Below are 13,212 nucleotides of genomic sequence, written 5' to 3' on the forward strand. Positions count from 1 at the left end.
TTAACTAGCTGCATAAAATAAAAATCTGTCATCTGCATGTTACATGGTGTGCTTTGCAGGAGACGTATTAATTCTCTATGCAACTTTGATTTAAAAATGGGACCAGATAAAGCACACATCTCTCCAGCAAGTGTGTTAACCTCCAGAGTTATTTTACCGTTATTATTCCCTGAGATTTTCGGGGCACACAAATATCTCTGCAGCAGATGCCCTACCCCATACATTATTTTACAATGCAGACTTTGCAAACAATTAAGCAGAACAGATTTACTGCAACAATTATCCTTGCTACCAATTTCTTTGTGGCAGAGTTTAAAAAAATTAAGGGTATAAGTTGCGGCCCAGATTTTGTGTTTGGGTTGCATCCCATTTTTGGCACAACACCGCCATAAAATCTCACTTGTTTAATCTTGTACCACACTCAAATATACTCACAATTGAACTGCTAGGTTTATGTCTGAGGTGTTAAGATCCGATGTCTCTTCCCGTGAAGTCATGGGTTGTGATGTCACGTACGAAGCCATGCACCATGATGTTACTTGCATACTGCCTAACTTGGTTAGTTCCCCCACTTCTTTTTTTAGGAGTTGTGTCCTAGTCTGGTATCCAATATTCAATGATGAAAGTAAGGAACCTGAGTTGGAATCCCAACTTCTTTGTCCACGTTGCGTGCTCCTTGGCTAATAACTTTCTCTACCTGTGCCTTGGAACCATACCAAATGTAGGTAAACATGTATGTACAGCGGCGTACGCAAAATTATGCCCCCCACGCAGAATGTGATAAGGACCCTAGATTCTCCAATAGCTCACAAATATTCTTAGACTTTTAGCTGAATGGAAGCCCCTCCACCAGCCCACCTGCCCTGCAGAGGCTGCAGAGCCCTGTGTTACCCCCATGTAGTAGGCCAGGTCTCACCGGTGCTGAGCACTGGCAGTTTTTAGGTCTCGGACCTAAAGGCTGCGCTTGCGCAGTCTTTGGTCGGAGATTTAATGTTTTTGAGACGGGGCTTGAACCCGCCTCTCTTCTCCATTGGCTGGCTTCCTAAATGGAGGCCAGCCATTGGTGGAGAGTGGCATCACTCCAAACAAGCCCCGTCTCTTTCGGATTCGGGGGCGTGTTTTTGGCGTTCTTTCGCCCTGTGACGTCATCCTTCACTCAAAGCCAAAGCACGCCCCCGAATCCGAAAATGTTCGGAAGCTTGCGGCCGCCATTTGTTTTTTGCAGTGAAGATGAGCTGTTGCTTTCCTGTCTTCTTCTCCCTTCCTATCCTCTTCCTCTCTCTTCCGGCAGTAAAATGTGTTTCAGGGCAAATCGGGTGATGCTGTAAGCGGTGTACCGTACTGTGGCGAAGTAACATTCATTTTTCTGTAAATCGTGGTCGTTTTAGGGGTTAATGGCAGTGCAGTTATGCTCTTGTTTTAACAGCGCTCTGCCCTCGAGACCATTCCTTTTCCTCAGCAAGGCAGTGCTCATCTGACCCCCACCGATTTCATTACACAGGGCACCTCTTTTCGTGCATGAGGCTACTCCGGCACTCTACCAAAGTGAGCCTTCCTTTTTCCCCCCAGAGGCTGTGCTCATCAGACCCCCACCGATTTCTTCACACATGGCACCTCTTTCTTTGTGTGAGGCTACTTGTGGACATCACGCCCCCTCCTCCGCCCCTGTATGAACTTGCCTGAGTCCGCCAAACTATGCGCTGCCTACAAAGAAATAATTAAATGTGTGTTCAGTTTTTGATCGTTAATGCTGTACATAAAAACTTCTGGAATGGAATCTGGAATCACACTGTGCGCCTGCCTGCACGCGTGGAGTTGGGAGCTTTGGTGCAGGCTACTCAATCAGGAAAGCGCGCTCCTACGTTTATTCTACCATTTTTAGTGGCTTGCCTCGTTTAAAAAAATCTTGGGGGCTGTGTGTCCCTGATGTATTGTTCTTGTTGCAGTTTAATACACCGCAAACTTGATCTGACGGTATTGGACCGCTTTACATAAGCACCAGTTGCATTACAAGGCCAGGTTGTGTTTTTTTAAGGCACAGGGATATTATGAGTTTTGCCAGACTCAGGGCGTGTAAAGGACACAGCTTACTTTATTGGACACATGTAATATTATCGAACATGTCAACTTTATGAAATCAAGAGCCATCGCGGAGTTTGTGGATATATGTGGTTGCTGCGTTTTGTGTACCGGATATACTTCCGTTGGGTCTTGCCCCTTACTACAAGCATTTCCGTGGTTTGGAATAGCTCCGTCCACACTTTGTACTCTGGTTGAGTAGTGATGGAGCGGCCTCTGAAAGGGGTTGCGATCATGGGCATCGTATCTGCATGACTAACAATGGTTTAGATTGACATCTACTGAATACACTCTTGTCAACATACATTCCTCTAGCTCCTAGTGGAGATCAGATGGAAGATCCTACGGTGAAGAGGCATGGCTTCTGTTTGACCCCCACCCAGTGTGTCAGGTGAGCTGCGGAGGCAGACGCCATCTGGAGCCACAGCAGCATGCCTGGTGCCTGCCTCATGCAGGGCCGGAGTGGCTCGCCCCTCCCCCTCGTATGAAAGTGTGAACCGAACTAGCACATCCTCAGTGCACTTCACAGAAATAATGTTCACTCCACCCTAATACCCGGTCACTCTGTGACTTTTAGGTGCCAGTGACGTCAGATGACATAAAGTAATGTAATGTAGCAGCACAAAGCAAGTGCCAGCTATCAACAGTGCTTGCCCATGATCAATGGTTTCGGATTTAGATTTTTGCTGCGAAATGCCACTTGTCACATCATTTTTTTTTTTTAAGTGGATGGCTCTCGATTTATTTCAGCTTTTAGGCTACGTTTTCCTGAAAAAAATAAGTTTTCATATACATATGGTTTACACATCTGAAAGACAATCCCGCAAGTCGCCCTGGTCCCATATTTTAATTTGTCATTCGAGGCATGGCCATAGCTTGGTTTATTTTTAGTACTTTAGTGGCAGTGCTCACTGCAGGACAACTTTCAGTTCTTATATTTTCTGCTTCTACTGTCCGGGATTTTCACTCGGTGGTACTTTGGCGGCAACGTCACACTCCGCAGGACTTAAATAAATACCTCTGCCATTGTTAAGTGAGTTTAATGAGGCGCAAATCTCATCAAAACTGCTATATTTTGATATAATTTTTTTTACATAAAATAAGCAAGAAGTTAGTTTTTAAAGTGTAATTTACTTTTAAAAAAAATACGGGGTTCAGGTTGGGAATACCTTGCTAAACAATATCACATGATTTCATAATAGTGTCATTTATTTGGCCCTGCCCTTGTCAGAACAGTGGCAGTAGGTTGTAGGAATTTTCAAAAATGCATGAATCAACACACTGAAGTAAAGAAACCTATTTTATAGCTGATGTACCATGATTACATTTTTATTTGTATGAAGACTTTGTGCTTTTTAGTAAGTGTGTGTGTGGTGCTCTGTGTGGGTGTGGATGTGTGTGTGTTTGGGGCTCTGTGTGGGTGGCTCTGTGCGTGGCTTTGTGTGCGTGGCTTTGTGTGCTTGGCTTTGTGTGTGTGGCTCTGTGTGGCTCTGTGTGGGTGTAAATGCAATAGGTCATGCATTTGCGAGCGATTAACCTATTGGCATTGTAAATGACAATGCCATTTATTTAACGATTAAGCTATTGGCAATGTAAATGACAATGCCATTTATTTAAGATAAAAAAATGTTTTAAAAAAAAGTCATGAACAATGCCAATAGCTCTGCCTTTAATAATGCCAAGACCATTGCATTGTAAATGCTTGTTTTTAAAGGGGCCTCGAAACGGGTCTCTGTCGGGCTCGGTTTTGTGGCCTGGCACTGGCGGTCTGTTTTTTTTTACCGGACTGCAGTGACATCCATGTGCGCTGCTCACACTGCTCACTTCTCACAACTGGAGAAGTTACGGCATGACGTCAGTGCCAGGTGAGCGTTCTAGGGGAAGGGAAATCCCTTAAAGAGTGTCGTTTTCTCTCCGGATTTCCCTTTCTTTTTTTAAGTCAAGAGCAGCAACATTGTCGTGATGTCACCAGGGCTTTAAGTGGAAGTGTTTTCAATATTATATACAAGCCATAGTTGCTGCTTATTTATCTTATGCAACTAACCATTGACAAAGCCAATAGTACTGACTTGTAGGTGTGATGTTACTTGTTGTATCATATATCTGGATGCAATGACAGAAACAGCAAAATACAAGTCGGGTGGCACACCGTGCTGAGCAAAGATTTTGAGCTTGCGTGTTTTTCAGCCACGCCCTTAATTACATCGGCCACGCCCCTTTGAGAGACCCCCAGTTTTTTCATCCGACTTAAAGCCCTGCCCCATGTACAAAACCAAAACGTTATAATACATAGAATCCACTTTTGCTCATCTTTATCGCAGTTTACATGCTTTAAACGCTTGTTCTTTTGGACTTTTCATTTATCAGAACCCTATGTCTCCAATCCTTTCTATATAGCCTTTAAAAACACACACACAGCCATGGAGTATGAAACTGGCTGTGTCACATCAGTTACAAGCCCCGCATGGAATGCTTTCAGCATTGTCGACGATCAGATTTTGTTATAACAACCCTTAGTAACACCAAACACAATTCAGAGGGTCCATGCCAGGCTTATGTCACGACCAGGAGCCTGTGAAAATGTCCTTTTTTTCACACCTTGCTGGGCCTTTTGTGGGAGTGCTCCTAGAATAGTTTTCCAATGCCTGCTGCGTCACGGGTTTCTATATAGTCTGCGGAAGTGCTTTTCGAATGGCTTTCCAATGCCTGCTACGTCACGGGGCTTCAGCAGTGCTTTCAGAATGGACGTGCCGGGCCTGCTGTGATAAGCCATCCTTAGCATCAGAGCTCGAGTCGGGGTACCACGAGGGTGGACGGCGTCCCCCCACTTATTTTACCAGGGGGACGCCATCCCCCTGCCAAACAGCTGGACTTCACTCTTTGGCGTCTCTAGGACGAGGAGCTCGGCACCTTTCGTGCCTTCACGTCCTGTCGTGATGTCACTTCCGGTGACAGTGTCCCCCCTTTTTTTACGACTTGTGCCCTGCTTAGCATTCTAACAAAGCGGCGCTGGCAGACTTGGCTCCTTTTGCCTACTGTTTCCCAGCATGCTTAGCGTTAGTAAACGAACCTCATTAAATGTGAGGTGCAGAGAATAGCTTAAGAATGCAAGTTAAATAATCCGGAACTTCCTGGCATTTAAGTCCAGTACAAGTGGATACTGCAAATGCTACATTGAACTCAAACTCTCTTTTCCTGGAGAAGGCATGGAGGCTAAGGGGTGCCTAATTTGAATGTATCATTATCTGTCTCTCATAGCTGCCAAGGTTTCAGATTGCTATGTGTGACATTTCCATTATTCCAGTGTAATCATGAGTGACATTTGAGTGATTATGAGTGACATTTTCTCATGAGCAAAATCAAGCTATGAATAATAAATGTCAGAAATTACACCCATTTGAGCTGTAAGAAGATCTTAAAAGTGCTACAAAGCACCAAAAATGGAAGGGCACTTGGGAAGTAATGTGGTGGCAAGCGGCATGTTGAGTGGGAAAGAAGCATTCAACCTCCCTGGTGGAAAGACTGAGCAGCATGGACAATGCATATGACCTAGAGTGCCTGCTTCTAAGCACTACCATCAGACACAAAAGAAAGACCAGAGTTATTGAAATTATGACAGTGCTGTAATCAGTCTGAGCTAGCAGAACCCCTGAACTCACTGCAGAACATGTATGGCATGGAGAGGGAAGTAAAGAGTGTGGCTGTGGCGGGGAAGCTTGGATTCTTGTAACCCCTGATAGCCTGGGGTGGAAAAACTGAGAAACATAGGGCTGGCTGGCAGGCAAACTACAGAGGTTTTGTGGCTGTTTCCAGTGACAGGTTAGATCTGTTTTAGATCCTTCACAACTTGATATTTTTAACTTTATTAAAAAAGCATTTTAGGTTGCAAAATACCAATATTTCCATTTTTAAACAGTACATCCGGCTAGTAGAAATAAAATTCAAAACATTATAGGTGGGAATGAGCAGGAGGCCGTTTACTTTGTGGTGAAAGGGACACGCTCAGATGCAAGTTAGAGGCGGTAGTTAGCCCGTACCTGGGCATTGAATTTGGACAAAACAAGCGTTTGAGTATTTAAATAATTCATAAAAAAGCGGGAAAAATATGCTGCACTTCAGATGTAACAGTTTAAGAATTCCAAAATGTAGTACAGGTGTGGGCAGGGATTGCACCTAATACTTAATGCTTTCAGAACAGAGCAATGACGCATGTCATTCTGGAACTCTGATCAGCTCAACTTTGTTGTCCAATTATACATGTTGTCTCGGTAGAAATGCACACGTCCCACTGCTCAGTGTGTAAATAACCAGGGTCTGGGTGGAAAATGGCACAGTACAGAGGAGGTTTTATCCAGTGAAGCAATACGCAGCTTGTGATGACAAGATTACATAAACTTTGAGAGATGAACTCTTTGAAATTAAGCTTATTGTCCAAATAAAATTGGAAAGAAGGAAGAGTGGAGACCAGAACTATCTAAGCAAAAAATCCAAGCGTAAACAGAACATGTCAGAGACAAAAATCCTAATTTTAGAAGCTCGTTTTAGAACTTTTTTCTTCAGCCCTCTTAGTTTTCGTGGCAGTCACGTAGGCAGAGATTGTTACATAGGATGAGTGTCCTCAAAGGTTTTGTAGAGTTAGGCCTCGTCCCTGACAGTCCTGGTCATCAAGCACTACAGCTCTGTGTAGGTACTAAATAGTTGGGATATGGTTGAGCCCCGAGGAGTGCCACGGACCATGGGGAAGGGTGGTTTTAACCAAGCACTACCCTTTAACCCAACTTGAGATCTGTTGGCGAAATATAAAAGAATAACTGCAGCATCAAACCCCCAGTGTCAGTGTGCTCAGTGACAAGGGAAAAACTACACTGACCAGCAGGCAGATGATCACGCTAAGCCCATAATTTACAAGCAAATTTCAATGCGAAGTAAGTCTGGCACTGTCTCGCTGACACTTACTTGTGAGTCATACCAATTCTGGTTTACAAGCCGGCCACCCGCTTCCTGGGAGTACTGACCCATCACTCCCTCTGCAAATGTGCGCCAGCCACCCGCCCATCAGACTCAGCAGGAGGAACAGCTGAGCTTCACAGAGTGGGCCCCAGCAGCTGCTGGGGTCTGTGGTGTTGGGTACCGATGTTGCGGAGTCAATTCATTTCAATTTACCGCTGAGAAGCCCAGCACTTCCATGATTTGCCGTCCTCCCACAAATTTAACTGCAGCAAGCGGCAGCAGGACGTAACATCCTGCAGCGCGTGCCTATTGGGCACTACCTTGTGACGTTAGTCCCAATAAATGCAGCACTGCGGCGAGGAATCTTATCCTTTTAATAAAAAGTTGTAGCCGCCAAGTGAGTTACAGCTACTACCTCAGTCAGCCCCCAAGCCTGCTGGGAGCAGCACGCATGACACGACGCGCTACCATTCCTTTAGTTTAGTCAGCATTATCAGAGCCACTACTGCTTGACAGCCAAGGAGGCACTATCCCATTTTTGTGTGACTTTGCATTTCAGTGCGGTGATGTGGACCACCGCACTGAAATGTGTTGGTCGAACGCCTGATGCGTGGTACTCGGCAGGACTGCTCTCTTGGCGTATCTGGGAACATTTTCAGAAGTGCCAGTGCAGACAAGGGTTAAAGAGCTAAAATTGTAACAGCCAGATCCTTTCTGGGGTTCTGCCTCACCAAATTGAGCACCATTCAATGCCACTTCCTTGCACTGTACCGTAGGCTTTTAGCCTGTAGTGGGGTGGCCCACTTTAACCATCTGAGGGCTGGTGCTTGAGGCACATGTAGGCGTGCAGTTCTGCTCGGGCTACAAGAAATAGTCATGCTGACTTGGCTCCAGCCCAAAGTGATGCTACAGACTCTGACCCTGTTTGGCTGATGAGGCAAGGCTGTGCACATATGGGAGAGGAGAAGGCTGCTCTCTATTGGAGCCACTTGGGATTTTGTGATTCTTCTCTTGAGGTTCTTCTTCGATACCAAACTCAATGTGAACTTTCCTGGATCACATCAGCGATCCAACGGAGGTCAACTTTGGATTCTACTCATAAGATCAACTGCTATGCCATTACGAGTCTCCTGGCGCCAGTCAATCATAGGTACATCATCTCCTTATTGGGAAATGGCGGGAAGTAATTGCGATTTCTGTGAGTGCCAAGCCATCACAGGCATTTCTGCTTCTAAACATGCCACAGGGCCCCTCGGGTCAGAAAGCCTCACCAGAGAGCCTGGAAGTGCAGATCCTTTTCTGGGTCAGAGGGTCACAGTGGACTGCAATCTGTTCCTCTTGCCTCAGCTCCTAGTAGTCCTTTTCTAGGTCATTTCTTCATGTAGCAGTATATCTTGCAAAGCTAAGCTGTCAATCAGTTCCTTCTTCAGAGCAACTGTTCCTGGCAGGGTGCAGAACTTCCAGATTCCTCTTCCTGACCAAGTTTCCCGGTTTCCAATGGTGTGTGACCCTGCATCCTGGTTGATGAGGAAGCTTGGCACAATAACTGGTAGTTTGTGTGCTATACATACACACATTCTGCAGACAGAGCTTCTGTTTTCTACAGGTCCATCTTCTGGGGCAGTTTCAGGCAGTTCTTTTTTTATATTCTTCCAAGTCTGGTCCAACACACTCTTTGTTTCACGGTGCCAAGAGGGAGGTGGAGTTTCCTATGAGAGGACGCCCAAAACAAGGGCACTACGCTGCCATTCAACCTGTTGAGCGACGACTTCCAGGGACATTGGAGCAGGAAAGGACAGAGGTTTTCCTTGGACTTGAAAGGAACCTTTCCCTCCACACCATAGATCCTGCCCACTCCAGAGGACTTCAGGAACGTTTAGGGGACACCTTGCAATTTACATTGCTGTTGATTCTTTCCAGTGCAGGGAATAAAAAATGGATTCCTGGGTCAGTTAGAAGTAGCACACTCCCATGCACTGACTGCACTTTTCACCGCACAAACATGAACTACACACGCCTGTGTCATTCATGACCCACATGGATGGATCGAAGGACCCGCTTACAGGAGACTCACTAGTAGGCTAATTTACAAACCTAGGAGAGGCCAGTAGGCAACTGCACTTGGCAAGGGACAGGTCAAAAGGTCAGCCCTGACACTATAATCTGCTGCTGCCACCACTTCCAACCACAGGCGGTCCAGTGGCCTGGAAGTACTGTTGCTCGATAAAGGAGGATGCACCTGGTGTGCCTCTCTGGACTGGGCTGGACTGTTCCCATGAGGCACAGGATCAGACTGATTTGCATATGGCCATGTCTGAACTGGGGTGGCAGAGTGGGATAAAGAACGGTGATGGATTAAACCCAGATCTCTTGACTGGGTGTGAGTGTTTGATTGGTTCAGATGCTCCCTCCATCACCACCCCATGTTGTGCCTCTCTGGACTACAGAGCCAGGTTCTGGGCTGCATTTTGAGTCACAGGGAGCCATTAGCACACACTCGTGATTCTTGTATGTGCTGAGCCAAAAACACCAAAAGCCAATGGAAACTCGCTATGGGGAACTCGGGGTAGGAGTCAGAAGCCGTGACAAGGGGGGAGGGGTTTTAAGGGTGCAATGGTGCACCTCCCTCCGCCCCCCCTGCATTTCAAATATAAAGTATTTGCAGTTTTATGTTTTCCCTTTTTCGATCACAAGGTGCTGCTTGACTGTGACATTGCACCATCGAGATCATTTAATCAGTAAACTTCCAATAGGAACCCCTTGCAATCTGTAAACTCTAGCGCCGAGACACCGGAAGGTATTTGTGCGCTATAACATTTTTTATAAATAAATAAATACATCATTGCCTCCCCTCGCTCTCCCCTTAGATGCGATTGCATCAGGGAAGCCAGCTCTGGGAGTGGCAGACGGGCTTGGCTTTAAACTTACACATCATGCGTCAGTGAGGATTTTCTTACACATGCAGGGCTCGATCTCATCCCAGAGATGCCAAAGAGAGAAGTCCAGCTGTTTGGCAGGGGGGACAGCGTCCCCCCAGTAAAATAAGTGGGGGGACGCCGTCCTCCCACTTGGTACCCCGACTCGAGCCCTGCCCTGCCCCTCTCTGGCGTTCAGCAGCATTACATCCAAATGCCTGGGCTCAGGACTATACCGCTGGGAGGGGCCCCGTGTTGCTAAAGACTGCCCATGAGTGAACTGGAAATAAATAATTTGCAGCACTTTAACTTGCCTATCTCCGGCTACTTTGAATCCGCACAACTTGTAAATTATACATTTTGTTTGCATCTGTTTGCTCTGATGAAACATCAGCACGCTTTAAAGCTCTTTGACCACAGCTGCTTACGGCACCCCGCTGATAAAAATCTGGAATGATAGAAAACTATTGTGAGGCCAGAAGCTACCATGATGAATACTGCATCCTATCGATGGTATTGCTTGTCTTTTTAAAGACCAACGTTTCTGATATTTGTCTAACATTTGGTCTGCGTACACTGCTGGTGTCCTAGGATGCTTCTACCAGTTTTTTTTTTTTTACAAATTACAGAAGAGCAGTGCACTTAAAGGCTCAGCTTTTTCTAGGTCTATATGTGAGTATCTTATCCAATCTAGATTTTTTGCATACTAAAACTTGTGACCTGATTTGATCTCATAAATAGAACTACAAGTCCCAGAATGCCAAGCAAAACTCTGGAGGAAACAAGATGCCAGAATCGAAAATAGCTTAGAGCACTTTACAGAGGATTTTGGGGTCACACTCAGGTTTGGTTATGGAAAGGTTGAGGTAAATTGTGCTCCACATACTGGGTCTGTCATAGTCAGAATTAGATATGGCACTAAGAGAGAGATATGAAATAAAGCAGTGCTTAATTTTTGCTGGTGTTTGCCAATGCTGGGTACGGCACTTGAGGCCTGATTACCATGGTAGCGGTCCCATCGACAGACAGGCCTTCTTTCTGACTGCCACATTAGGATGCAGGCGGTCGGACCGCAAAGGTTGGTAGGAAAGACTGCTGCCTCCGACAAGATCTAGGGTCCCGTCGGGGTGGCGGTTGGCTGTCATCCCAAGCATGGAGGCGGTGCCTGCGGAGGCACCACCGTAGGGATTACGTTGTCCCTTTCCGACAGCCTTTTCATGGAGGTCTGACCGCCATTAAATGGTTTTCAGAAACAGAATTTAAGGGGCCCCAAGCAGGGCCCCTGTCCTCCATGGGCCACTGTAATGATGCACTGGGGGCATGTGTAGTGCCCCCACACACATGAATGCATTGTGTGCAGGCACCACATGGTGCTTGGCATATGGTGAATGGATGTGCACAAAGTGCTCTTTTACTGTGCAGCTTGTGCTCCAGCCTTTTTCCTGGGCCACAGCACAAGCCGCAATGTAAAATAGCACTTTTCCAACTGCCATCGTAGCCAGGCCTGGACTGGCCGTAGCGGGCACCGGGCAATCCCCCGGTGCGCCGCACGGGTGGGGGCCGGTTTCGTTACACGGCCGTTTTTGAAGCATAGCTGCAAAATCATCCCTGTAACAAAATCAGCAGAAAACCGGCCCTTGCAAAGAGCTCGGTAGGACCCCCCACGGGGGAGGGGGGTACGAGCACTTTGCCAGGGCCGGTTTTGGTTCCCAGTCCGGCCCTGATCGCAGCCAGTCTCATCCTAATTGGGTAGTTGGACTGCCACATGCTTGTTGGTCGGTCTCCTGACTGATGTGATAGCCGGCTGCCAAATCGCCCATTATTGTAATGAGCCCCTAATTTCTTAATATTGGCACATATTTATCACAGTCTACCACATGGTGATGCTGTTTACCTACTTTTGAACATCAACAAGCGGTTTAACAAATCTTAACCCCTTAAGTGCTCATTACGAGCTCAGCTCGTCATGAGCCACGGCGCTCCGGTGCTCATGACGAGCTCAGCTCGTCATGACCGCGCCCGGGCTGGGCCGCGCCTGGGCTGATTCCCCTGCTGTGCGTTCCATTGGAACGGGCGTGGTCATGACGAGCTCAGCTCGTCATGAGCACCGGAGCACCCTGACTCATGACGAGCTGAGCTCGTCATGAGCACCGGGGCGCCGTGCGCGCCCCCCACCCCCTAGCACAGCGGGGGATAACAGCCCCGCACGGAAGGGGTTAAAAACAATAGTACTAGTACGACCAAGCCTTTCTAGCTGTGGGTGTGCAGAAATACTCCAAATGTCACATTTTTAGGACTGTAATGGTAAATCTGTAGCAGTGTTACTGGCAATTGGCAGCGTTGGCAGAGATAGTTGGAGATGAAAACTGCAGAGACCCCCTGAAACAAATTTTGGGCACTGGTACTTATTTATTTTTACAAATTAATTACTGATAAAAAGCAATAGCGACTGCTACTTAATAGTGGTGGGGGGCAGCTCACGGGGCCGGGGTGAGAGGGGAAGAAATGAAAAAAAGAGATAAAAAATCACGTACTTGTAGGCCAGCCGCTGCCTCTCGGTCCTCTTCGGCTCTTCAGTTGACTGCAGGACTCCAGGAGCAGGAAGCACACAGGCTCCTCTAGCCAATCACGACGCTGCCTTACAGCAGCGTTGTGATTGGTCTGAGCGCTGTGGTTTGGCGCTCAGAGAGGGAATGGGAGGCTGTGCATGTTCTCCACTCAGAGGTACAATACAGCTTTCCATGACGCATGACTGTTTGGCCGGCCAAGACGGCAGCTCAAACTGACATGTGCACTTAAGAGAGTGCTCACCAGCCGCGGTCGGTAGTAGGAGTACCTGCCGGGCAGTGACGTGGGGAGGGGCAGGGTGAGGGGTAGTAAACTATGGATTACGGAGGTTTACAGGTAAGTAAACATACAAATAAATAAAACGAATTTCGTTGCGTGCACTTCATCACCAAATGCAATGCGGTGCGTGTAACAAAATTTGTTTCATTTATTTATATGTTTACTTACCTGTAAACCTCCGTAATCCAGTTTACTATCCCCCACCCTGCCCCTCCCACATCACCGCCCGGCAGGTACTCCTACTACTGACCGCGGCTGGTGCTCACCACTCCTCCTGCTCCTCAGTGACAGCCCAGCCCCCCCGCCCTAAACCAGTGGAGCAACGACAGAAAAATAAAATGATAGTAACTATGCATTATTATCAGTTTATTTTTCCTTTTTGACCTGCTCACAGAGCAGTGGGGGAGACGCTCCTCCGTCT

The 13,212-nt window shown here is 47.0% G+C and overlaps 1 protein-coding gene across 2 annotated transcripts in view; it reads left to right on the plus strand.

Moving 5' to 3' along the window:
- B4GALNT1 (beta-1,4-N-acetyl-galactosaminyltransferase 1) overlaps nucleotides 1-13,212 on the plus strand; it is a 702,884-nt gene that overhangs the window by 107,078 nt on the left and 582,594 nt on the right. The window lies entirely within an intron of this gene.

The sequence above is a fragment of the Lissotriton helveticus genome, chromosome 1_1 (assembly GCF_964261635.1).
Source record: "Lissotriton helveticus chromosome 1_1, aLisHel1.1, whole genome shotgun sequence".
Classification (NCBI taxonomy): Eukaryota; Metazoa; Chordata; class Amphibia; order Caudata; family Salamandridae; genus Lissotriton; species Lissotriton helveticus.